The sequence below is a fragment of the Monomorium pharaonis genome, chromosome 1, assembly GCF_013373865.1.
Source record: "Monomorium pharaonis isolate MP-MQ-018 chromosome 1, ASM1337386v2, whole genome shotgun sequence".
NCBI classification, from domain to species: Eukaryota; Metazoa; Arthropoda; class Insecta; order Hymenoptera; family Formicidae; genus Monomorium; species Monomorium pharaonis.
Window position 1 is genome coordinate 24883744 of NC_050467.1, and position 27660 is coordinate 24911403.

A 27660-nucleotide genomic window follows, 5' to 3' on the forward strand; every position below is an offset into this window, starting at 1 on the left:
GCCCTTAAAATCATGTTCAACGCTTTGATTTCGAGTGTCGATGCTTGTATTTAGTGTCTTTCGTAAAGATGAGCCTTCGTGCACGTCGGTGCGTGTCCGCGATGTCGCCGAGGCGCCAGAGCTTTTTTTTGCCTTTCCTCGAAACGTTGATTTTCAAAGTGACCAATCAGCGACTCGGCTCTGCCATAAGCGTTACCCCCTCCCACCATTTTCGACGCCACGGCTCAGTTCCGTTGGGAGGACGCGAGGGATGTGAGGCCGTTTAAGTTACGTGCGCCTTTTCGTTCGTCGAAAGCGAATATAGCGAATAGCGATCGAATCTCCTTGATATATTCGTTAGTGATCGTGTGCGGTTCGAAAAAGGATTGCCAGCAATGGTATTTGTGTCTAATGCGTGCAACAGTTTCGTCAGTAAAGTGTGCGTCGCGTCTCAGTTCGCTCGTTTGAGGACGATGTTGGTTCTGCGTTCTCCGTTTCGTCGTCGACAGATAAACGTTAATCGAGATCTCGGCAAAGCGACGCTCGCGAAAACCTGGCTTGTTTTTGTCTAGTGGCTAGCTTTTTCTTTTCTCGGAAAGTGCCCCCTCCCCCCACTCCTCCTGCCGAAGTAGCCAGCGAGCCGCCCCCCCCTCCTATATATTTTCGATACGCACCTCAGTCCCGTCGAGAAGGTCACGATGTCGAGTACGCGAGATTATGTCGCAGTCGCACATTTTGTGTTGTCTAACGACAGGCAATGATGCGTACGTGTTTATTAGTTTACTACTCGAGATGTGGAAAATAGAATAACGTCGTGTATTGTGTGTGAAATGCGCGGCCATTCAGTCTTGAAGTGCGTCGCGTCTCAGTTCGCTCGTTCGAGAACGATGTTGGTTCTGCGTTCTCCGTTTCGTCGTCGACAGATAAACGTTAATCGAGATCTCGGCAAAGCGACGCTCGCGAAAACTTAGCTTGTTTTGTCTAGTGGCTAGCTTTTTCTTTTCTCGGAAAGTGCCCCCTCCCCCCGCTCCTTCCGCCGAAGTAGCCAGCGAGCCGCCCCCCCCTCCTATGTATTTTTAATACGCACCTCAGTCGCGTCGAGAAGGTCACGATGTCGAGTACGCGAAATTACTTCGCAGTCGCACATTTTGTCTAACGACAGGCAATGATGCGTACGTGTTTATTAGTTTACTCGAGATGTGGAAAATAGAGTAACGTCGCGTATGTATTGTGTGTGAAATGCGAAAACACTCAGTCTCGCGAAGTACGTCGCGGTTTCAGTTCGTAGCGTCCGTCGGTAATTAATTTTGCGTTCTCCGTTTTCTCGATATAAACGTTAATTCGCGAGATCTCAAAAATACGGTACACTCGCGCCTCGAGTTTGTGTCTATGTCGCGGTCACTTTATTTTCTTAAAAGGTGCATTCGCATCGAGGTGATCCTCGCGAGCATCGTTCGTCTCGTTAATTTTAACCTGTCGATGTCAGGTACGCGAAATCATATTATTTATTCCGCGATTACGCATCTGTTTACTCGTCGAGTATGAATATTGCGTATAATGATGTGCAACGATCCTTGATGTTCGTACGTTGGTCCACTCGAGCTGTGAAAAAAAATCGAGCAACGTAATAAAACGCGCGGAGGGTGTTCAGTCTCGTGAAGTGCGTCGCAGTTCAGTCGCTCGTCTGAAGATAGCTGCCGTCGCGGAGACCAGCGGAGACACTGGAGTGCGCGAGATCGGAGCACCCGTCGGAATTTCGCGTTACACGTCTCGTTATCCTTCGTTACATGTCGAGTGAATATCGTGCGTGAACGAATATCGGGAGTGAATCGAATCGGACAGCCGGCGATCGCCCCTGGATGTTTTCTGGTCCGCGCGCGATCGTCTTGTGAAATTCGCGAGTGGCGTTGCGACGACCTCTAACCTCAACGCGTCCGATCGTTTGCATTTAGTGGATGTAACGAGGATACGTGCTACAGCAGAAGGAAGGAAAGGGATGTTGGAAGCAGAGAGGAACAAGACGATGGCGACGCTTCGATCGGTGAGTGATTTACTTGTTGCATTGAATTTATTACTTATCGCCGGGTTTCAATGATGTAATTCGATCGAATACATAACGGAGTGCTTACTATCGAGAAAAAGACGGGAAACCTGGAATTTTCGGGGGAATTATATATTTTTTACTCAAGAAAATCGTGGATTTTTAAGAGATTTTATTGATATACAGAGAAATTTTACTTTTAAATTTAAATTCAATCTCTTTTTCGAAACTGTTTCTTTGACGAATTTTTTTTTTACTTGACAATGCAAAATCGATTAACCATAAATATTCATCTGCGTACATTCTCTCGCGACTGGCGAACTTTTATTTAAAAAATTAGTGATACAGGAGACAATACATCGTTCCAAACTGCTCACAAGGCAGGAAAAACTTTCTTATACGTAAAAATTGACAATAAATTGAAAGATAAATCGTCAGGCACAATATACGACTTAATGATAAATGCTAATAAAAATTAATTTGCGTTTATGTTTGTAATAAACATAAATTTATAATTCTATTTTTTTCCAAGTTATAAAAGAAAATAACAAGTAATTAATTATATCAATCAACGGTCATTCAAAGTTCATTATGAATAAAAGGATGTCTTAATCTTCCTCTATACAACTTCAGATTATTATTAAAGAACTCTCTCTTCGAAACGAGACTTTCGAAAAAATGCGATTCCTCGAGAATCATCATCATTTTCGACGCTGCAGTCGCTCGAGTCTCTTGACCACGTTAGTGAACCTAGCACCCCCACCACTAAATAAAAAATTCGGACCTACTGTATAATTTTCTGCTAATAATTACTAATTTTCTGTCCTAGCCCCGAATTTTTTGCTCAACATTTAACTTGTGTAAAACTCTTAAAAAATTATTGACTGTGGTATCAAAATGTTCCCCTATTTTTCTGCTCTTAAAATATCAAGGTTCCGAATTTTTTGCTTAACATATAACTTGTGCAACTTAATTGTTATTCCGCGCACGCAAGAGTAAATTACCTTAAAAAAATTATTTGCTGCATCGACTGTGGTATCAAAATGTTCCTCTATTTATTTGCTCTCAAAATATCCAGTCCCGAATTTTTTGCTGTATTTTAAACTATATTAGAATTACATTTTATTTCTTTATAAATTATTTTATGTTTATTATTTAACAAATATCGAATGAGCACAAATAGTGGGTGTTACAAATATTTAATTGAGCGAAAGATATTGGTTTTCTTTTCTTTTGATCGGTTAAATATCTATGGAATTTACTTTTGCGTGCACGGAATAACAATTAAGTTGCACAAGTTATATGTTGAGCAAAAAATTCGGGACCTTGATATTTTAAAAGCAGAAAAGTAGGGGAACATTTTAATACCACAGTCGATGCAGCAAATAATTTTTTTAAGTTAGTTTACTCTTGCGTGCATGGAATAACAATTGAGTCGTCGCACAAGTTATATGTTGAGTAAGACAGACAGACAGAGACAGGGAGAGACAGGGAGAGACAGGAAGAGACAGGGAGAGACAGGGAGAGACAGGGAGAGATAGGGAGAGACAGGGAGAGACCGGGAGAGACCGGGAGAGACCGGGAGAGACCGGGAGAGACAGGGAGAGAGAGGGAGAGACAGAGAGAGACAGGGAGAGACCGGGAGAGAGAAGCGTTTTCGCTTCGCTCTTCGCGTGTAACGTTCACATTACATATTTACCGCTAAGCACGGCCGGCTATTTCGCATTTCGGATGTTTACATCGGGACGTTCACGGTAAATAAGAGATAGAGTCCGGGATTAGAGGCTACCCCGCCTCTCGATGAGAGGTAAAGAGAAGCAGAGACCGGAGATATATATAGAGAGACCGCGAATCGTCGGAATTAGACGAAATGGCGAAAATGCAAAACTTTAAACGCGCTTTCACCCTCGCCTCCTTGTTGAGCCTCGCGCCACGCGGCTTAGCGCCAACTTTTCAATATACGTAAATACGATGTCACACATTGGCGACGCCACCGTCCGTTTAAACTTGCACGATCGCCAATACACACGGTATGACCAGTCCTTCAGCTCTCGGGACTTTAACGTTCAGCTGACAATTTCGCACGGGACGACGTGATCGCCCACGGCTATCGTCGCCACCGCTAATTAATAATGCTTCGCGCTATACGTCGACACGGGCACGATGCATCACCTGCCGAGGAGCCCGTGTTGCTATTTCTCCTCACTTCCCTTTCTCGCGGTAACAAATTCTAATTCCGGCGTCCGGCCGACGCTGAAATTCAAATGAATTAATTAATAACGCGGCCCGCCACGCCGCGCCCATTTCCGCTTTTCACTTTGTGTCTCTCTGTTTTTCTCCCTTTCGCTACTTATACACATATTTCTCGTTTTTCGTTTTGAAATCGACCGTCCAGGTTGTCGGACCATTTATCCGCACAGCTGGCTGTCCTTCGCGACCATTTTTCCGGGATACATTTTCCCGGGATCGAAAAATGTTACATAATGAATTTCCGCCGTTGCTCATCGGCGCTCGATTTATGTTCCATACGCGAAATCGCGTGAAACCGGGACGGACGCGACTGATTCGCGCTTCAATTGTAAGCCGTTAACTGACAGAATTTTAAAAACGTCGAAATGGCAAAAAAAAATTACCCGAAAGTCCTCGAGAGGAAATAAAAAGGTTTTACCAGATTTGTTGGAAATAATATTACGTTCGCGATGTAAATAAATTTATGTTGATTCATATACGAGATCTATACATTTATTACGTTGCTATATTGACAACACATGTGAAACATATATGCATGTTTCATTATTGCAATATGCTTTGTCGCGGCGCATTTTAAATTGGCACAAGGAAATAGACCGTCATACTATTGTAAGACACTCCTGGTTGCCCGACGTAAAACCGGATAGTACGGCTAAGAACGGATGAAATTCAATTCAATTTTCAACGAATCCGATCCACAACTCTTTTTATCATCCCTTTCAACCGCCGCGCCGCGCCGCGCCGCGCCCGTCGGTCGCATTACAGATGCAGCAACGCGCTCGTTTCCGCCGGCGAAACAAATGAATTTCAATTTATGATTCAATTTTCGAAGCATCCCAAACGTCCCAGTGACTCTCAGTGGGGCTCTCCATACAAGCTGAAACGTCGATAGAAATGTAGATCGACACGTCCGTTGAAAATTACAGAAAGAAATTCCTCTTCGAAACGTCGAACCGGAAATACTCCGATAACATTCGAAGGGATGCATTTTGTGCGTCACCTTACACACGTTGTTTCGCATAAACGTGACGTGCAGGTTGTTCGTCGGAAGAGAGTCCCGTCGTTTCCACCGTGTGCGCATTTTCTCGACTGTAGATGCACTTGCGACGAGAAGTCGAACGAGAATAGAAGAGAATGAATGATGGAAGGGGAGTTTTCCGTAGTTTAACATCCCCGCGATCTTTCGCGTTAGAGCGCATCGATACCACCTCCTCCCCCGTTCCCTGAATTATTCTGAAAACCTAGATCCACTCGAGACTCGACGCACCCGCGCCGTCTGCCTCTACCGCGCCTTTCTCCCCTTGCCGTCTTCATTCCCTCGCGTCTGCCCCGCACCAGACCGCTCTACTTGCTTCCTCGCTAATCTCGCGCGCGACGCTAGAATTAAGCTATTCGTTTCGTTTCCGAAGCAATCCAGCCGGCGAGGAGGAAAATTTTCGTTCGTAGTTACGCCCGCTCTAATTACATTAAAAATTCCTCGATCTTAATCAGGAGTTTCTCCTTGCCCTGGGCGGCGCGACTCTGAAATGGTCGTTACGTATAACAGTGCCGTGTGCAGCACGTCGATTGTCAGTTGCGCAGAAAAATAAGAAAAAGAAAAAATTGTACGCACAACGCATGTGCATAAATCGTAGCATATCTTTTTTTTATCTGCAAGATTTTCAACTTGATAACAGTAAAGTAAATGAATATTTGCAAGGATTCTTAAGATATGTAAAATAATTTATTTATATAATTAATTGAAACACGTGATATATAAAATGCTAATATCAACATTTTAAAACAAAAAATTTTTTTAGCTATTTAAAAATAATGTATAATGAATAAGAAATATGAGTCAATATCCAGATAATGCTTGTCTTTGTATCGTTGATAAAATAAATATTAAAAAATCCCTCTCTAAAAAAGAGATGTTATTGATATTGTCGCTTTTCCAAGAAAATCAAGAAAAAATAAAAAAGACACATCATCAAAATATACACTCTAATTATATAACAAATTAATTTTGTTATGTTAATCCTTATAATATTTAAAATAACTTACCTCATAAATATACTTAAGTATTTACAGGAAGCAAGTAGAGCGGTCTGGTGCGGGGCAGACGCGAGGGAATGAAGACGGCAAGGGGAGAAAGGCGCGGTAGAGGCAGACGGGTGCGTCGAGTCTCGAGTGAATCTAGGTTTTCAGAATAATTCAGGGAATGAGAGAGGAGGTGGTATCGATGCGCTCTAACGCGAAAGTAAACTTTACAATTAAATTTTAACTTATTATGAAAAACATTTGAAACCGACAGAAATAAGCGTCCGGATAAAGGAACATGTTCGGTTACTGGGACATTTATCTTACTACAGTTTTAATATCTGTTTTCAATTGGACGCTACGACTGTTTTCGTTCGATTGGCGTGCGCGACGCGTTTCAGTGAATCTTGTCGGCCCTTGATTTAATATCGCCTTGCGTCGTGACTTTCGTTTAATCGAAATATAAATTAGATCGTAAACCGTAGAATTTATTTGGCTGGATGTTGGACGCAGCAGCTATTAGCGCCCCGCGGCGAGACGGAATTGCATTTTAATTCGTTCAACGCACGCGTAACGCGCGTGCCTCGTTGACGATCGACACGGCTAATAAAGTTCAATTCTGTCGCGAGATCCCAGATCCCCCTCTTGCCGAGAACTGGGCCATCAAAAAGTGCAAATGGCGTGTTTTCCGCTCGATGAGGCAAAGCGCACTGCACGTACGCGGAAATAAAGGGACCTGTGAAGCGAGCACATTTTACAAAAAAAAAAAAAAGTTTTAGTAGCATTTTCCATAATTTTCGAGTTCTTTAAAAATAAAACAGAGTTCTGCATTCTTTACACAAAAAGAAACCAAAACGAAAAACGTTATGCTAACTTTTGCGAAGCAAAGTTTAGAGGAATTAATAAGAAATATTTAGTCACTGGAACTTTCTTTAAAAATGATTGTAGAGCATAGAACTCTGTAAGAATTACCGATAACTGTCGCTAAAATTGCTAAAATAAATATTCAGCACTTGTTCGAGCGTCGTGCCGTGTTGAATATTAAAAAAAAAGGAAATTATTAAAATTTTTTTGTGTTACATAACGGTAGAACTTGATAGGCTGGAACTAGTTTTAAATGATAAATCCTTGTTGACCTCTTGTCTCCATTTTAATTATGCAAAAATCTTTATTATACAAAACAAATTGCAAATCTCTAATTAACCTCTTCTTATTAATCTCTTTGTACCAATCAATATAATCGTATATTTTATAAACGTTTATCACGATGACTTCCTCTTCCGCTCGAGTTCCATAATAATCTTCGCTCTCCGCTTGTGCTTAAGTTCCTCATTTCTCTATTAGGGTTCCCGGCCAGCAGTCCGACCAGTTTTCAACCGGCGTATATCAACTGTCGGCTCCGCCGTATTTCATTCTACGTAGCGGGAAAGATCTCCGACGAGGAGGAGAACGACGGCACCATTCGCCCTGGGCTCGCTGTTCGATCGAACACATTCGTCCCGCGGCGCACACGCCAGCGGGACACGGATTGATGACGGTAAGAAAGGAAGAAACATGAACGGAATGTACCGGGGCCCAATTAGCGAAGCGCGGGGGCCACCGCATTTGTCCTCGTTACCGAGGATATTAAGTAATAAGAAAGAATAAGGATCTGCACGCGGCGATATTGCCGTGCGCGATACGTGACCCCGCCGACTGTGCGGTGTGCGATATAGGGCCGGTCGCGCTTAAACGAGAAATAATTGCCGCGGGAAAAGTCTGGCGCCGCTATCGGGAGGATCCTCGAGGAGTATTCGCGTCACGCGATGACGCCACGTCATTTTGATCTTTCGAGGCGAAAGGTACCGCGAGATATGTCCCGAGAGAACGGAACTTTGCGAAAACTTTGTTCAAGTTGAAAACTTTTGCATCAATGGCGCGCAGGTTTTGAGAAAAGTTCGGCAACAAAAAAATACGGGGAGAAAGACAGTAGGCCGGTAGGAATTTCAAATGTAAATTATTATACTTTCATCAATATTCCTAATAAAATTATTTTAAAATTGCACACTTGCTTCCAGATTGGAAAAGTCAAAATATTGCGTATGGATATACACAAGCTTCATTAGCTTCGTTTATACACTGAGAGAAAAATGTTTAATTTGACTAAATTATTCAACTTGATTAAATTTCTTTAGTTTAAGTATTCATTTAACTTAAATACATAAAATATTTGAATTCTAAGTAAATTCTTTATATATTTGACTGAAGTACATAAATATTTGAATTAAACAAATTTAATTGAGTTGAAAAAGTTAGTCACATTAACAACTTATTTTTCTCAGTGTAATAATTTTTTTCTACCTCGGTGCACATATATATTTGGAATTTATGATTTAAACTTTTTACAAAGTTTTGTATAAAAATGTAACACAAGAATTACATTCGAGATAGACATCGTACGATGTGATAATACATAATATTTTTTTAAAGCGAAAAATTTGCTCCTATTAAGAATATGTAACTGTTTCTTTTTTTTTAAACCATTGCAACAAGCAATAGAATTGAACGTAAAAAGCTACCGCTAGCCACGGTGAGCGACCGGTACACGTTATACTTGATTTTCACGATGATATGTCCGTCCAACACGTATTCGCTTCTGGCGCTTCGCAAATAGTGGCCATGGAAAATGACGGGATTAATTTCACGTAGTTCGGACTTGAGGCGGCGCGGAAACTCCGTCATCGCTATCGCGATTACGTTCGACGCTGCCGAGATCTAAAATGCCGGATCGCGCGCGCGCGCGCGCTCGCGTATTTAATAAACAATAGAACGGACAGGAGGAGAAGTGCAATTGCGAGAGAGCAACTGCAACTGGAGCTCTGCTGCGAAGCACGGTTCTCGCTTTGCGGAAACGAGAACTCGGGTTGTAAGAGGTAAAACGTGACGAGGACTACCACTGGTCGGCCACCCGCGCGCTCTCTCCGGCTGCGGTTGCCGACCGGCTCGTACGTATGTACACGCACAGTGTTGCGAGTGAGAGATCTAGGATAACCGAATTATTCCGCGAGAGTTGCGATTAAACGGATTTGCATTGGACCCGATACGTTGCGCTCGTCATAAGTAGATTATACACGGTACCTCGGATTTCAGAAGGCGGTGCGAACCCTCCCCGCGCGCTGGCCGCGTCGACGTGAGCTCGGGGAAAGCGGGCTGCGCGTTTTCCCGTCTGAATTTCCCCGCTTCTTCTTTTTTTTTTTTTCCTTTGCAGAGTCCCTATCGCGTATTTCGTTGCACGTCATCGATATGCTTTTGTTCTCCGCGACAAGATTATCCGAGGAGAAGCGCATCCGGACACCGCGAAATCTAGTCTCTCCGAGCGATTTCGTCGGCGCGAGTCCTCTTCAAATTTTTTTCATTTTGCGAAACAATTATTTCTACAAGTGTACTCGAAAATTACTTTTGGACTAAAAAAAAAAATTATTTGAATCAATTAAATTTGGTTTCGATAGAAACTGTGTATTTCTCGTTTACAAAACAATTCTGATTTCACTGTATCGTGATACAATAAATATAAGCTGTCAACGATTCGTGTGACGATTTAAAATGTTTCATATTTATTGTCATTTAAATTAAAACTATTTCATTTTAGATTGTATCTTATTGACATGGCATATTCAGGATTTTTTCGAGCGAAAGATGATCAATTTTTTTCATATAAGCAGTAATTTTGTAGTTGAAGTTTGAAGCATTCTGGAAGCGCAAAATAAAAATTTGTTTTAATAAAAAAGCTATTCAAAAAATATAAAAGTAAATAAAATAAAAACAATAGAATAATTTAAAAAATTAATTAGAAAATTTTTATCTTACATATTCAAGTACATGAGTATATTTTGGAGTAAACGGGAGGCTTCCGCGCTTTATGTGTGTGATTATTAATCTGAAAGAATTTTTTTTAACGTCATTGGTCTTAGGGATTGATCTTCGTATTCGTTGGCAGAGAACGCAAAAATTATTGTTAGAAAACTTTTATATATTTAATTGTAAATAATTTAATTTAAATAGAGCATTTTTAGTCTTTAACTATTAGAAAATTGTTTTTTTTAATCATTGTTTGGAATTAAAAACATTGTTGTCACATTTATACACTTAAACACAAAACATGGAAATATATACATATATTTTTAATATATATTATCGTGAGTACAATTAAAAACAAACTCCATATGAAATGAAAATGACGCTTATTGAGTTACTCTTTAAAATATGCAAAACTAATGTACAAGGTATATTGATTAAATGTCATTACTGTAGCACTTTCCAGGCTTTCATCCTGCAAGAGCATTCTCATTAAATTAATGTACCTCATGTATGAACAATAGGTTCGAAATAATATGCACTTAAGATACTTTCTCTTGTTTTATAATCATTATATATTAAAAGTATTCGTCAAGAATTTTTTCTGTTAAGAGCATCACTCAAAATTTTATAACGTCAACAATAAAAACACGAGGTCCACCATGTATCATGTAAAATAATTATTTTTAACGCGTTACGTTATACGACCGCCGAGTAAATGTACGCTTTATTTACTTGGAGAAAACTTGATCAGGCTTCAGATTGGCATGCGCTTCGTTCCAATTAATCTCTCGCCTCTCTCCCCCCCCTCCTCTCTCTGCCGCCCAGGCTTTCCACAGATGTCAATTTAGATTGTCAACGACAGTTTTATCCCGCACGCGAAATACGAGCTTATGACGTCAGTTCAGATTCGACGAACGCGAAGTGGCGTGCATGACAGCGTGATCGATAGAGCGACCTATCTTTCCGATGTGTGTAACCTACGCAAACTTTCTCTTTCAATTACGGTGAAACCTTCGACCTTATCTGCTTCCACCGCGCCGCGGCCATCGACCAACACACATCTTGATCTCGATAGTTCTTTCCGACTTGGTTTCCTTGGTTAATGTTTAATCGGCCAACTGTCGACCGTGATTGGGAAACAGACGGGCGAAGATGGAACGGGACACGATAAATAATCGACGGAGTAGTCGAGCGGAACCGAAAGGAGACCCCGAGAAAATAGAAGATTGAAAACACGGTTTTCACGGAGAGTCACCCTAGAAACCTTTCCGTCGATTCTGAAAATTTTTGGCTCACGAGGATTCTTATTTTACGCGCAATTCCCTCTGATCTCAATATCAGTGTCTTGTCTGTGTTCTTCCTCTATTCAATGACAATGTCGTGAATTTTTCAGGAAACCGAACACGGAAGAAATTCTCATATCATTCTCCTCCTCGAAAATTTCCTTTCGATACAGCCAATGTGGTATCTTGAGAATTATAGAATCACGTTGGGAATTATATCAATTTTCTCACGACCGCGCGACCCCTTTTTAACGTAATACTTTTTTCATGACTCGTTTCTCTCACATTCACGTGCTCTAATCCCGCGTTCCCACGCTTGCGATATCTTCAAGAAACATATCGCCAATTGTTAGCTTTATGGTTTATCCTTCAACGGTCTTTGTTCAAGGGTTAATAGAGACACTCTTCAACTCTCATTTCCTTCGAGGCGAACCACGTTCACGACGATTCTGAAACACGTACGTATCACTTTTTCATTTGCTGCAGTCAGTTTGACCGACCATCATTTTTCCTGCCACTTTGGCCGATATTGCTTCTCCGGTTGCATCCAGCAATTGCATTTGACCTCACTTAGTAGAGAAAAAAATTAAGTGCACCGCTAATTTATCGATCGCATCGTGTAATTACATTGAATTTTAAGGAGCAGTTTATATTTTAATTGACGAAGAAAGGTATTAGCTAGCCTCTAAGTAATACATTCGATATTAATTTTTAATTATTGTATTTCTGTAAATATTTATAATTAAAATAATTATATTGTATGAATGCGTAATATTTGTAACTTGATAATTATATGGATTATCAAGCGAAGAGAAAATCTTGAAGAACTGCTCTCAATATATTCCATTCTCCAATCGTCGATGTGCTTCCACGGACATTGTGCAGTTTAAATTTAAAAGCCGAGCTTCCAAAATGTCTGCATTAAACTTCGTTTAGCTTAAACAAGTTGATTGCAAATACTACGTGCGTCTAACGTGTCGTTGAAAATAACACGATTATTCGAGGAAGGGGGGAGAGGAGAGTAAGCCGATGTTATTCCCCTTTATTTTCGCTAATCGCTTAAAAATACGCGGTCTAAAGAGACAAGATAGAAATGCAAAAAAGTGATATATCGTTACGGTAAACGCGTTTCGATTTACATGCGGACCAGTGGAGCCACGAAAAATTATAAAGATTAATTCACAGAGTTTACATTACCGTTGTGTACATAAAATTTTACGTAAACCCTATATACACTACCATAAATGTCCTCTGTAAAAAACAAAGCGGCATGCAATATGAAAATTTCTCCCATTTTTTGTCTACGAGAGAGAGGGAACTTCACGTATTACAGAAGTAAATCCAATTGTATTTTATTGCCGACAGTTAGCTCAATCACAATCGTATTGTATTCAGTTTTTGAAGCGTGGTATAAATTTTTTATCAGTAAAAATCATATTTAACGGGAATGAAAAAGAGAAAAATATTCACTGCCCTGTTGTACAATCCGCACCGCTTGTCATATATAATAAAGGTCTCGTATATTCTATACCGGATATTATTGGCTCGATAAAATCTGAAATCTAGTCGCGTCCACGTTGACCACAATGATTGCCATTCATGAATGTCACGTTACACTTCACTTGCGCGTTATTGTACCAATTGTTTCCTCACTTTTCTAATGATACCAATATATAAATGTAGCGCGACGCAGGAAATACCATGAAAAGGAATAATATAGAGGAACCATTTTTTTTCTTTCAATAACGACATTTCGTGTCTATCATTTTTACGAAACCGTTTGCGACTTTTTATCTTGTAAGAGGCGAAATGCCTCTCTATTGTGGAGAGAATCGCGACGCGAAATCCTTGTCCACTTTCGACGGAAACGAATCTCACGAGCGCCAATAATGTTTCTTCGGTCTTGCAATATGTTTCAATTTGTCATTTCACTTTATCCGATCGGACGAGAACGCGTGCCGAAAGAGTATCCGGAAAATTATTTGGCTAGGAAACGGTATGGAGCACGCGAATCTCGAAAGACGTTTCTCGCACGTCGCAAGAAAACCAACTCTTCCCGGTCGCGACAAAGCCAGCAGCACTTACGAGAATTATAATTTTCCTGATTCGGCGAAAGACTCGTGACTAAGCTCCAAGGGAGCGTGTACGCGCCCCCTTCAACCGCCACCAGTTCTCCCGCTTGGTTTATCTTATTAGGAGGACCCTTCCCCTAAGCAAATCATGATTTGATGGAGATGAGTCGACGAAAATGTCGGAGGCTAGCTGGTGAGTTTCCAATCGATTTTTTCAAGTCGCCTGTCGAGCCATCAGCGAATCTCGTTTACGAGCAGAAATCGGGATATCCGAGATTAATCACATTAGTCAGCGAAAACTCGAAGAAAATATTGCGAAATAGATATTGCTTCTTAAACAATCCAGGGGTTGAGGATTATTAAAGTAAAACTAATTAAAAAGATTAAAATCCTCAGACAGAGATTTATATGCTTGCCAAATATATAAAGTAAATTTTAAAAAATATAAACATTTTTACGCATTTCAAGAGTGTACATGGTAGGCAATTTGCTTTTAAGTATTACGCGCGACAAAAATAATTTTATCTAAAATGTTTGTGCTTTTAATTCTTATGAGAAAAATGATTAAATGTAATTAATAAATGGTGACAGGGATATTAATAATCTTTGTAAAATTCTCTCTCTCATCAGAACTACCGAATTTTAATTTGTGGGGGCTAACTTAACACACGCCATCGCCGTGCTATTTGCAAGAGACTGTCGCAAGGTACGGTTGGAGGAGCGAAATAATATTTTGAATTTTATTAAAGTCATCGGTAGTTAAAGCATTTCGCTTTAATATTTTCGTCGGCGCAGGCTGTGCTCCCGGGAAGGCAGTTTCAGGGAGTAAATTTCTTTTTTTCTTCTTTTTTTATGCGCGTAATAGCACCCCCGTCGCATCGTTGGCGTGCCGACAGTGGTTGTTTCCACGCAGGTGCGAGAACGGTGTTCGCGTCTCGTACATAATACCGGTATCCCATAAAAATTCTAAGAGCAGTTCCGCGTGCGACGAAGAGGCCATTCTCGGCCTCCGCGAGAAAGGAATGCCACGAAGAAAATCCTGACTTCGCAATTCGACCTCCCTACGTTTCTCTCTCGTTGTCTCGGATTTAAATTAAAGCGATAAAATCGAAACGTGGAATAATACTTTCTGCCTTTCATGTTATATAAGTTACTGTTAAGAGGTACTCATTCCCTCAAGTGATCGGAGACACGAAGAAATGAAAAACGAAGCACGAGAAAGATGCGTGACGGTGTGGTAAGTCACAGCAATACGCGGTATCAAAATTGCGATAGAATAGGATACAAAGCAAGTTGCAACTAAGAAATAAATTGCGACAATTGACGTGTATGTTTAATCGATAAACACGATTACGACGGCGAAAATAACAAGCCGAGCACGAAACACGATGACATTCCTGCGAGAATATTTCGACCGCTGCTGCCGTTTGTCGGTGTGCTAAAGTTACCCCGCGAAAGTTATTTACAGAGTCCTACTCACGTAAGCTTGTAAACGGTGCGGCGGCTTTGCCGCGTTTACGAGACAGCGTTGTCGTTTCCCACCGGCTATTCGCACAAAGAGAAAAGTCTCTTCTCACTCGAATAAAAATGATAAAGGAACGGAGCAGAGGAGAAGTTCACGATCGGATGAAGGGGCAGATATATTTGAAAATATAAGCAAAAGAAACTCACCGCGACGAGGAGGGTACTTAAGTCATTCTTGGAGGAAGGGTGCGAACCACCGGCGAAGGGTTCGTAACAAGAAGTCTCTCCCTTCTTCGGCGCTGCAAGAGGGAGATTTTTTAATGCCAAACTCTCTCTCTTCCTCTCTCTCTCTCTCTCTCAATATTGCCGACGATGCCGACTTCGACGAGGTGCTTTTTGCCGCGCGGTTTTTTACATTTTTCGATAAATTGGACTCTAGCACGAGAGAGACGGCAAGAGGGCGAGTATCCGCGACCGAGGATGATCTCCCTTCGTTTTTATTCCGACTACGCTTTCACTCGTAGTGCGGTTCGCCCGTTTTCGCGCACGTATCGCGAACTTTGTGTTTCGCACGTGGAAGCTTTTTCCCGCTGCTTAATCCTTTTTTATTCTTGCCTTCGCCTAACGCGCATGTTCGACGGACGGGCTCGTTCCGCTATTTTTGCGAGGTAACTCGACTCGCGAAGAGAGAGATTAGCCGCGCCAAGCCGATTTGCGCGGTTCCTACAAATCCCGCGTTTAAATACCGCAAGGATTCGCACCCGGTACGGTTGAAGTATTCGTCAGAAATTAGTTTTACACGTTCGAAGAGAAGTTCGAAATCAACATTGTCTTCTTCACGAAAATATGACGTAGGTTTTATATATATCTACAATCGGACTTTCACGCGGTTTTCATCTCTAAAACCAGTCCACGGTTTCGAAGTAGATCGTACATTTATTGATTTGCGCGAAAAATATCGAAGATTATGCTTTTCCGAAGAAAATTACGATTTCTACGTTACGAGAATAAAATCATGACGGTTGTTCGTCTCATTTATATCGAGCGTATTTCTTGATTATATACACATCGCATTTTCCATTCAGCGGCGGTCACGAACACGCAAAATTGCTATTCATCTAATCTGCATATCCCCATTTCTCGAAGATACACCGCACAGCGAAGTGCGGTGTATCTACTACATAGCTTTGGAAGTAAGTCCGAGCACGTCGATACACTAAAGCTTCGGTCCCGCTGACCATCAAGCGCGCATAAAAACATCGTTACATATGAAGGATACATCGATTTTTTTTTCTGCCCGATCGCGGAGTGTTCCGCCAAGAGTTTCGAGATTACAAAAGCGAAATGTCAATACATTAAGTCTGTTTTTTTTTTAATATCTGAAATGGATATATGTATGTTTAAAATTTAGCGAAAGCGAGAAGAGAAAGTCTGATGCAATCGGGAAAAAAAAACGTATTGCATTTTGACGTGTATTTCTCTGATCGTTGAATGGGTCAATCTGCATCACGTTGAAATGACGATTATAGTACTATTGTTTTGTATTGGGGCGAACGAAACTTAAAGGCGATAGAAAGGTTTCAAATAAATGAAAGATCGATACATTTTGACTCGTTAATATACAGGCATAGAAATGAATTGAATATAAAATCGTTTTGTAAATGCCTATATCAATTATTCAAAGTTTCGTTGAGTTTTCGCCGTTTTACAAACCCTTTGGATATAAGATATTTTTCATTTTACTAATAAAGGAATAATAAATTAATGTATAACATGTCACTTACAGGAAAGAACCGGGATAAATGCCAGCCTCTCCAATGATGCACCGCCTTCGGTGACGTAAACAACGTTCACGGAGTCGCGCCCGCAATGTGAGTAATGGTCGCCACGGTCGATGCAGGTGGATTGATGCGGGTTGTTGAGGATCGTCGTCTATACGATGAATACAAAGTATCGAGCAATACACAAACGGAGTTTCAAAAAGAAAGACAGAGAGAGAGAAAGAGAGAGCGAGGAGAGACCACTCGATCCTCTCCGCGGAAAGAGATCGGACGCGCGCGCATCGAGAGGACGCAGAATGGAGTTTACTCCGACGAATTCAATCTCCGTGTGAGAAAAGACGAGATCGTCGGGCCGATCGTCTATGCATGCGCCACGCGGGAAGTATATTCCGGAAAATGCGGGGCATTGCTCGTAGTCGTTGCACTGAGTTCCGCGTTGCTGCCGAGGGAAGAATCGAGCTGCACTTAAGGACGATATCCTCGCGATTTGAAGGGACGTGGATCTCTCTTTTTCTTCCTTTTTCCCTCTTTTCTCCCTCTCTCTTTTACGTTCTCTCTCTCTCTCTCTCTCTCTCTCTCTCTATCTATCTATCTATCTATCTATCTATCTATCTATCTATCTATCTATCTCTTTCTCGATACTCGACGAGATCATTGGTAGTTCGCGATCCTTCCTGAAATATCCGCCTAGCATCCCGAGGGGGCAGGCGACGATGAAATATAAAATGATCCTCCACCCTCGACAATTGGATTTGGTGCGTGACAAACGCGCCCGGTAGTAAATATTTATTTCGATGTTGTTCGTCGTTGTTTAAAAGCCCAGTTTACGTGGTTACGAGTGTTTCGTGAAAATTTGGAATTTGCGAAATTTAGAATTTGTGATTTATATTTAGAATAGATTTACAACTTCAAATGTAATGCGATGCGAGAGTTAAAAAAAAACATACTTTAATACCAAAAAAATTTACAATTAAATAAAAGGTATATTAATAACATTTACAAATTTAAAACACATGCAACGCATTTTTACTTTGCTGGAAACATGGGCGTTTCCAGGATTTTTTTCCAGAAAAGGGAGTTATAAATTTTGTTATCATAAATTTATATACTGTTATTACAGTTTTTACATTAATAAATTGTTTTTTTTTTATTTTTTTTAGAGTTTAGGATCTCTTTTGTTTCTGATTTTGAATGAGAAAAATATTGAATTTTTTAACTTTTATTTTTTCCCGAAAAAAGTATAGGCAAAATGCAATTATTAACAATAAAAATAATTTTTTAATATTTTGATTGTTATTATTCACACAAAATATTCATAATTATTAAAAAATAAAAAATAAAAAAAAGTTTAAATAAAAATACTTTTTGTATATACATCTTTGCTAAATATTATTAAAAATGTGATATTAAACTAAAATTGAACAAAAAAGAAATGACAAAATAAGGAAAAGAGATTATTTATATTAAAATAATAAAATTTTCAAAGTTAAACAGTTATGCGATGATTTTTTTCTAAAGCAATTCAATTCACATCTTCAACATTTTATTATAATAAAAAAATTAATCAGAATCGCGAAAATAAAGTTGTATTTTTTTATGATTAAAAATGAAAAATTAATAGAAAATTTTGGCGAGGTTTGAACCCCCCAAAATCCTCTCCTCGGATACGCCTATGGCTGAAAATAAATATTTCACGTTTCTTGTACCGAGCTTTTTCTGTCCCGTTGTGCCTCGATTCTTGTCGATCGTTTCGAAAGTGCGTCTCATGATTTATTGCATCCCCCTATCGTTGCATAACGATACGCGACGTAACTCACCTCGGCGCCGACCCACCACCGAATTTGAACCAAACCGACGCTATTTATTAATGTGTATTTATCCGCGCATAATCTCCGCGCGCTCTCACGTCCGGTTAAGATATACAAGCGACGTGTATTTTAAGTCACGGGGGAATAACAAGATGCATCTGCAACTCGCGCTACGCAAGTTGGAGATGCATCTTGTTCGATTTTTTGATCGAAGTCTAAAATACCCCTGGGCTCGCAATCTTAGTCTGTTTCTCTTATTTTTACGTACTAGGCAAGTCTTAATTTTCCTATAGAAAGAATATTTTATTTAGTACAGATTTTGTTCACTTTTCCTACAAATAGTACAAATTCTACTCTTCTCTGATCTAATTTCTACGCATAAATATCTTGTTCAAAACATTTTTGTAAAATTGCTATTAGTTTTGATGAGATCAAATTTTCTACAATGCACACATGTAAGTCACTTTTCATTAATTAATTAATTAATTTTATTCATAAATTGTTATAGAATAAAACATAAAGCTAGAATGCTAATTTCTTCAACGGCAGATCAAAAGTATCGAACGAAAATGTAATATGCAAATGTCATCCGTTTTTTTGAAAAAAAAGGGGAAGATACAGAAATACAGTAATTTTTCTACGCGACCTCTACTATATATACTAACTACAAAGTTGCGCAATGGCGTTCAACACACTAATCGATAAAATGCAAACGCGGGCTGTAGCAAAATAAAGCAACGTCGAAAACAAAATATACTTCGATGTGCACGTTCTGCGTGATCCATGCTGGACGTGCTCTTTATTTGCGCGTATTACGTAAGTTTTTTTTGCGCGACTCTGTTATTTACGTCGTAACGAAAAAGAAAAAAAACGGCATCGTTATTAAGATTATATTACAATTGCGAGATGTATTATTCCACAGCGAGCGCTTCCCGAAATTTACGACGTGAAGAGCGTTTCCAGCGTCGGGCTCTGTTTAACGCGATGTATCCCTGCGTGCAAAATATTCTAATCGTATTTTCATATTTATTTGTATGGAATTTATAGCCAGCCCCTGGCGACGCGCGGGGACGAGACACGTGCGAAATGACGGTGCAAATATACGGTGCTGTACATACCGATAACATGCTAATCACGGTAATGAAATCGTGCAAAATTGCGGACGTAAAGGCGAAGGCAATTAGATAATGCGACGGACAAAGGAGGGTGCGAGCGAACGAAGGAAGAAGCGCGATTGCGGAGGGAGCGCAGCGAGAAGAACTTTTATCTCTCTGCGAATGTGCAGCACGTTCCTTTCATAATGTGTCGCGGAATCATTTAAAGTTGCTGCTATTCGTGCAAGTAGCGGAGAGGAGAACGCGAAGAAAGACGGAACCAGGACGGCAGGGAGACAGAGACAAGGAGAGGAGAAGGGAGAAGGAAAAGAGAAAGAGAGAGAGAGATACGCGTCTCTCAGGACCGAGAATATCGCCCCCGTTGAAGCTTTGTTCGTCGCGAAATACACTCGGCATTTACTTACCGTCGTACGTCGGCCATTGTTAATTCGCTGAACAAACTTTTTCAATTGCCGGAACAGCGTTGTCGGAGTAGAGGGCCACTCGCAACGAAGAATTGGAGTCTCCGAAGAATTCTCGATCGCGTACCCGGTCGAAAGTGGGGGAAAGCCGTGGACCGGACTATCGGCGCATTGGGACATGAAGTTTGAACCGTTTCGCTTTTTCGCTGCTCTGCCTGTCGTCCCGAGCAATTGTGCAATTGACATCGATTCCCTTTCGTCCCGGAGAAACGTTTGTCATTTACAAGCTATTTCCACCTTGGAAAAGACCGATGCATAATACGGGTTTAATTAGCCGGCAAGTTTGAGCGATGTTAATGCCTCCTGAAACAATGCCTTTAGAAGACAGGTATATATAATTTCGAGATTTTGACGTGAAGCACACTCTGCGTCGAAGAAGACAAAGAATAATCAAATTGAAGATACAAAACGAAAGGCGAGAGCTAAAATGGTAAACCGCAAATTCGAAGTATCTATAGCATTTGTGATTTGATTACATCCGATACCTTTGGCTTTTAGACGCTTAACAATATTATTCAATAATAACGTATAATATTCTTCGTGGTAATTCAACATTTGATATAGCTTCCAAATGATCAATAATATTAATAATATCGAGCGTCTTGGGACTACTAAAGTTTCAATGTTTTATATCGTTTATCTGATACAGTATTTAAACAAAGTTTTTTCTTCATTTGATTTGCGTGTAAATTTGACTTTTTACGAAGTCACTCGTGATAGAGGTGAGAAAACGATTTTTGAAGCCATCCGGCCGCGAGAGTTACGACTTGGCGAGGCGGAAAAACGCGTTCCTGAAAAATGCGAAATGCGTCTGACGGAAACCACCCTTGCGCTCGTCAGATTTTCGTCATAATCCTGGAATCTCGTGGAGAGGTGAAGAGAGACGACCGCGACGGGGCGCGGAGGCCAAAGGGGAAGAGTTGAAAAGCAGGGAGTAAAAACCAGAGAGTAAAGGAGCCATTGACATTGACTTTGTCCCGTTGCCGAAGTGGAAGGAGCAGAGGAAGAATACAGAAGAGAGGAGAAGAATGAAGAACGTTATGGGGAAAAGGAAGAGTCTTCGCGGGGACAACAGAGAGAAGAATTCACAAGATGACCAATTGTAGAATTTATAAGTAATTTAAAAGACTACTGTTAATTAATTTGGTAGATCGACACGGCCAAGAATATCCAATTTAATTAACTAGAAAGTTACGTGCGAGAAAAAACGTCTTTTTTTGTGCGTGAAACCCAACAAGCGCCCTTTCTCTCTCTTTCCTGCCTTCTCACGTGCAAAGTGTAAACTATTGGTTTTGTGAATAATGGAAAACATTGATTTCGTGCTTTTAAGAGAAAGCTTACGAAGTTCCGGCGGAAGCAATATATATCCGTCTACTTCGGCGATCTCTCATGTGAGGTAAATTATTTTACCGAAAATGAAGATTACTTGAATGAATTATTTCCAATAAAAATCGAGATCACGAATATTGTTGAAAATAAAAGACGAAATACGCGTAATATATTATTTATGGCAGAATAAAAGTCTTTTATGAAAAGTAATATTAAACACACGAATAACCATTTACATCGGAACGAATGAATTATCGCTCAGTTATTCGCATTCAACAATAGTATTACGCCTTTTCCATCGTACTGAATCAATTTTAGGAATGTACGTGAAGCGACTTAAACTCAAACAATCAGAAACACATAAAAGATAGTGAAAGTGTTCGCTTGGAGTTTTGTCGTATGAACTAGTTTCGCCGGAAGTTTGTATATGTCTCGATATGAAGTGTAGTCCCCGTGGGAAAATACATATTTAGATGTCTTGACACGAAATCCGATATATCGATTGGAGTACACTTGAGAAGAATTGTCAGTGATGTCGCGCGCAACAACGAATTTAGATAACAACGAATTTTTGATATTCCGGAAGTAATTCATGATTTGAAACCCTGTTGACTCGATGCTTTGATATAGTCCGCTTTCTTGAAAGTACATACTTTATAAGCAAGCAATATTTAGGCAAAAAATGGAAACAATGTTGGCTTAATGCGGAATAACTGAGAATCTTTTCCATGCTCGCTACGTTTAATAAAACGTAGATTTCGGAGAAATTTCATGGCGGCAGAGTATTACAAGGAATGAAGTAATATCGTGCACGGAAGGACAAACATTGCATATTATCTCAGTTTATCAACAATGCAATCTCGCGCGGAACATACATACCGGAACATCGATCATACGCAGGCGCATTGTATCGAGAATGTATTGCAAAATGCAGCCGAGCGTGTCTCAAAGTGTATCGATAATTCAGCGCCTATCCTGCAATACGCTCGAGATGAATTTGGCGACGTGACCGATGATCCATCATTCGTCGAGAATTCGATAAAGTGACCCGTCATCCAGTCCGTAGTGATAAACTTCGATGGAATTTATCTCACGTCTAAATAACCTGCGTTCCAATTTCTACGAGTGGTTGCTAACGTTAGAGATATATTTAATCCCATAAAAATATTTTTAAAACGTTCTAGAAAACGTAACATGTGCTTCAAGTATATGAAAAATATTTAAAAATGTATATATGTTAATCGTTAAATAAAAAATTAACCGCTCAAAAGTAGATTTAAAATTAGCCAAGTATCACAAGTACTTTGAGCAAAACAAAAAATTTATACGCTCTTGCAAATAAAGGAGAGCCGTCGAATGCGTGGGCGCGCGTATCACCTAATTTCTTTTACTATATTTTTTAATTGAAAATGATTTGTCCAAATGAACAAATTGGAAATTGCAGTTTCACGTCAATAAAGAATTAACATCAATTTTGTACCTGATTTTGTAAGTGTTGTTAGCACCAAACAATGATGTAATTTGTTAAGTTTTTACCTTTGACACTCGTTTAATGTATACGTGAATGTAGGCATACAAATTAATCGTGAATAAATGCAAGTTCGACAGTTATTCATCTCGAGACCTTAATCGAACGGAAGCTTTATTTTCGTCTCTCCGGCGATGTCCATTTTCTATAAATTACTTTCGGAGTTCGTGACGGAATGGCTTCTCCGCCTTACTTCCCATTTACTTAAAACTCAGTCGCATAGCTTTCTGAACAATTACCCACGGAGGTAAGCGAGGGAAGGAGCGTCGTAGGGCAAATCGCTAAATGTCCCTTCTTTCGGGCGACAACGTAAAAGAGCGCTTTCGCAAAACGTAGCCGGACGATAGGAGCGACAGAGATGTCGAATAGAAAATTCAATTCTCAGTAAAACGATTCCAGTAAACATACGTGGGAAAACGCTCCCGTAAAAACGCCTTGCCGGAGAATTTTCCGTGTTACACCTCTCGAATATTGCGTTACTTTTCGCGCGAGTAATCACGTACCTATCGATCGATCGATCGACCTTATCCTGCAGGAGATGAAGCGTTCATACGTCGTACATGAGAGAAATTACGATAGTATTACCGCACAACTTCGTGATGATATCGAGAGAGAGAGAGAGAGAGAGAGAGAGCTAGTTAGGAGCTTAATTATCCTAACGAGATAGGGTTCAACGAAACTTGAGAGTTTACCTGTCCGCCTGCCTGTCTGGTTCCGCGCGATCATCAGTCTCAAGCCTGTATGTGCAGAAACGCTCAAGATCCTGACTAGATAGGGAAAAAGATATCCGATATGGCGATGCGACGATTCGACAACGTGGGTTTGTCCCGCGTACAAAACGAGACGCGCGCGCGCGCGCGCGTTTTCGGTCTAAGCGTCGTCGGTTATAAATACGGACTTAAGAGCAACGACATGCACTCACGGTACATGAAATATTCCGGTGGCCCGGCTACGTGATATTCTCAAATGCATGGCATATTCCTTTGTATCTTTGTCTACAGGTGACACGGCTAAAGTGCACTTTTCTCCAAGCGGTGGCGAATGAAAAATGAGAGGGGTAGGAGGGATAGAAAGAGAGAGAGGGAGAGAGAGAGAGAGAGAGATGCAGTCGGCCGGCAGTCGACAAGGGAGGGGTAAGAAACATCCGAGATACAACTTTCCCGGAAGACAGGAAAGAATTAATGAGACGGGACCGAATGACTGACTACCACCTCGCGAAAGACAGGAGAGAAGGAGGACGGAAGGAGAAATGGAAGGGAAGAAAGAAAAAGAAAAGGAGAATTGAATCGCGAAGATGCAAAAGTTTTCCTCAAGCTGCTCGAGTGCGTCTCTCTCTTTCTCTCTCTCTCTCTCTCTCTCTCTCTCTCTTTCTCTCGTTCTTTCCCGGTCGGAAGTCACGCGAATCGCTGTTCGCGGAGGTGGCGTGTCCTCCTTTCTTTCCCGAGCAGCTGAGCGGCTTCTTCTTCCTCCTCGTCGGTCGGCAAGCTAACTTCGTAATCTGAATTTTCCGCAGGGACGTCAAAATAAAGAATAGTTGAAAGCGGACGAAAGTAACGAGAGGATTCTCGGCAGCTGGCCGAGTATTACGAATATCACGCAGTGATTTTAACGTTTAATTAAGAGAATCTGGTCTAATCTATTAAAGACGAATAAGTTATTGTTTGTTTGACTCTGTTAACTGATTTTACGCATTTTGCATAATTGCAGATATATTCGAGAACTTACCTTGTAAAACGAATCGTCAACATCACAACCAAACTGAGCTGAAGCAGAAGTTCTAGCGGAAATTAATATAAAAGAGCAACATCCGTCCACGTGCAAGGTAAAAAAAAATTAATAATTTTGCAATAAAGCAGAAATCTAATTTAAATAGCTCTAAATCGTTATCGCCATTTCTTATTACTAGCATTGCAGTTATGTGTTTTTAACAATTTATTTTATTAAAGTAAACCAACGCTGTTATGCTTTTACCGCGTCTCGTCCTGATAATATTGGCAATCGATATTTGCCGCTTGTAACGGAGATAGCATGTATTTTTGTAGGCACATGTAAGAACTATTCTCTAATGTACCGAAAATAAAAACTAAATTCTGTTGAACATTGTGAGGTCGTGGCGGTTATTCAGTGGAGCATTTTTAGGAGAGATGGCCTCGTTCCATTAATTTAGCATGCATGAAACGTGCTAATGTTATTTGCGGCCGTCGTTAACTAGCACACAGTAAGGTACCATCTTTCATTTTGCCGCACAAGATAGTTTAACGATCTTTTTTCGTAAAAGTATGATAATTAAAACTCTGATAAACGAGAATGGATAATGATTTTCCGATAATAAAATCAAAAATTAGATAATGCCACAAATTTAATTACGTTTATCTAATAGCTGGAAGTATTAAAATATAATAGTTGTAAAATATATACCTATTATAATTTTAGTTTAAAAATTTTACCTCAAGATTAATACGATTATTATTCCTTTAGAAATTTCAGAGAATTATGGCTTTTTTATTTAATCTATGTATTAAATTAACTCAAGAATAGTCATCTGGATTTTTTTACAACCTAATGTTGAAAAGATGGAGCTGACTTTTAACTGATGTAAAAATCGGTCCGTGTGATCGCTTACAAAAAAAATGAGGTGACTATTCCCGGTTGAAAATAAATAAGTTACACAAGTACAATTTTAACCGTACTGTTAAAGATTACAACAACCGTTTAGATTGTAACCGTTAAATTGCAAAAATGTTGCTTAAGATTGCTGACGAAAATGTCACTGCAGCCTCCCTCATTTATTTGTCTATAAATCACTGTGCGTTTTGACTAATATTTAATTAATATCGTTCCACCGCCATCGACGCGTCTCGCGTTATTGAAAAATTACAAGATTGCAACTTTAATTTCCACGCGAGTATATCTTTGTCATGTGTGCCGACGATTCCCAACATTGTCATTCATTGCTACGCTCTTTTTCACGCCGATCAAGTTCCCTTCAATCGCACACTGCGATCTCTTTCTCACCGCCGTCGAATCAGACAAATTCGATTAAGTGGCTCTCTTGGAAACGATCTCGCATCGCGACACAACACTCGCGTCGTTCCTGTTAAACGACTCTTCTCTCGTCTCTCCGCTATTCGTCCCGCGGCATCGATCTCCTCATCTCGCACTCGTAAACGCGGAAGGAACGAACAGCTCCGGGTTAAGAACAAACGCGCCGTAATGACGAAGCTTTGTCGAATTAGAGCCTTCCTTCCCAGCCATTTCGCGCTTTTCCCTTCGCGTATAGCCACCCTCCCTCGCTCCTTAGGCGCGCGCGCACGTGTGTGCGTGTCGGCTTTTGCGTGCCTATTCCGTACGCGTGGATTCCGTGCGCGTTCGAGGTTCCTTTTTCACCCTCGTGTCTCCCCCATCGCCAGGCACCGTGTGTGTATCCACCGGCAGACATAATTAACAATTAGTTTCTCTCTCATAAGTCGTGTGTTCCCTTGACATGCGGTGTGCGTCTATTGCCCCGTAAATTGCGTTCCCTTCTTCTACGCGGAATCACGCGCGCAAGGTCGCACCCACGGCGATCGTTATTGTTCGTACCGAATATTAGGGTCAAAGAGACCTTATCGATCGGGCGATCGTCGAGAGTAGGAAGTTAAAAGTAGTATACGGAGCACTTTCCGCCTCGATAAGGAAACTCGCTAGATACGCTCTGTAAAAGTAGATTAATAGAGAAGTTTACCGTAAAACGAAAAAACGGAACGTCTCGAAAAGTGGACTGGATTTAAAAACTTGCCGGACACCTTTAATTACGATCGCGGGAGCGATGATCAATCGTGAATTTTTCAGCACGGTTTTGTGCCATAATGAGGCATCCCTCTGTATCTAATTAAAAATCGCACGACCGTGTTCTTTAAATTACTCGTGTCACTTTGGGACAGATAAATTTGTGTGACGGAAAGGATTTTGTTTGTAAATGCAAATAGAGAAACTGCAAACTTGTGCGCGCATGTTTGAGGTAGATGCTCACAGCGGAATTCATTTGTTCGGCAACGTCAACCTCAGCGAATCTCCGTAGAAAAACGAGGCACAAGTCGCGGCGCGTGAGAAAATAGCTTTGGAATGAAAATCGGTTGTTTACGATTTGGAGAAATTTTTTTTCCAGAGAGAACGTCACTCCGACAAGATATTGCAGGTACAAATATTTCGATATTAGAAAAATATGTTTAAAGTCGCTACATTAAAAGAGATAAATAGACGATAAATGTGGCGTCGGAAGAACTTGCATTTATTATAACTATTAAATGAAAAACTGTTTAATAAAAATATTATTCTCGGGACTGTTTCAGAAAAAATTTGATTTGATTTGGATTTGAATCTTTAGGATTCAATAGGAATTTGAATTGTTGAGAAATTTCGAATTTATAAGATTTAAATCACATATATCGACAATTTTGTAAAATTACTTTAAAAATGACTTTATATATTATGTAATTGATTTTTACATAATCTCCGTTTCATTATCCATGTTAATAAATGTGGCTTACCAATAATTATGTTGCTAATTAAAAGCCGTGTTTTAACAATTTGATTTGATTCGATTCGATGTAAAAAGAATCTTGATTCGCATATCTTGTGAATTGAAGGCAAAAAAATGGTTTTGCTTTCATTGTCACTTACAAGATACTTACTTTTTCTACGCTTCTTCTAC

The 27660-nt window shown here is 40.3% G+C and overlaps 2 long non-coding RNA genes across 4 annotated transcripts in view; one reads left to right on the top strand and one right to left on the bottom strand.

Moving 5' to 3' along the window:
* On the top strand, positions 1 to 26445 carry LOC105834691. The gene is made up of 4 exons (XR_001138917.3): positions 1 to 2020; positions 7634 to 7826; positions 16732 to 16816; positions 24675 to 26445. It is a non-coding gene; the product is annotated as an uncharacterized LOC105834691 (long non-coding RNA).
* Positions 9684 to 27660, bottom strand: part of LOC105835367 — a 204790-nt gene continuing 186813 nt past the window's right edge. The window contains exons 5-7 of one of the 3 annotated variants that reach the window (XR_004962986.1): positions 20054 to 20425; positions 16730 to 16877; positions 9684 to 15244 (exon numbers count right to left, since the gene is read on the bottom strand). This is a non-coding gene — a long non-coding RNA (uncharacterized LOC105835367). Of the gene's footprint in view, positions 16878 to 20053; positions 20426 to 27660 lie in introns of all 3 variants that reach the window. The other 2 variants (XR_004962984.1, XR_004962985.1) reach the window with 2 other exon arrangements.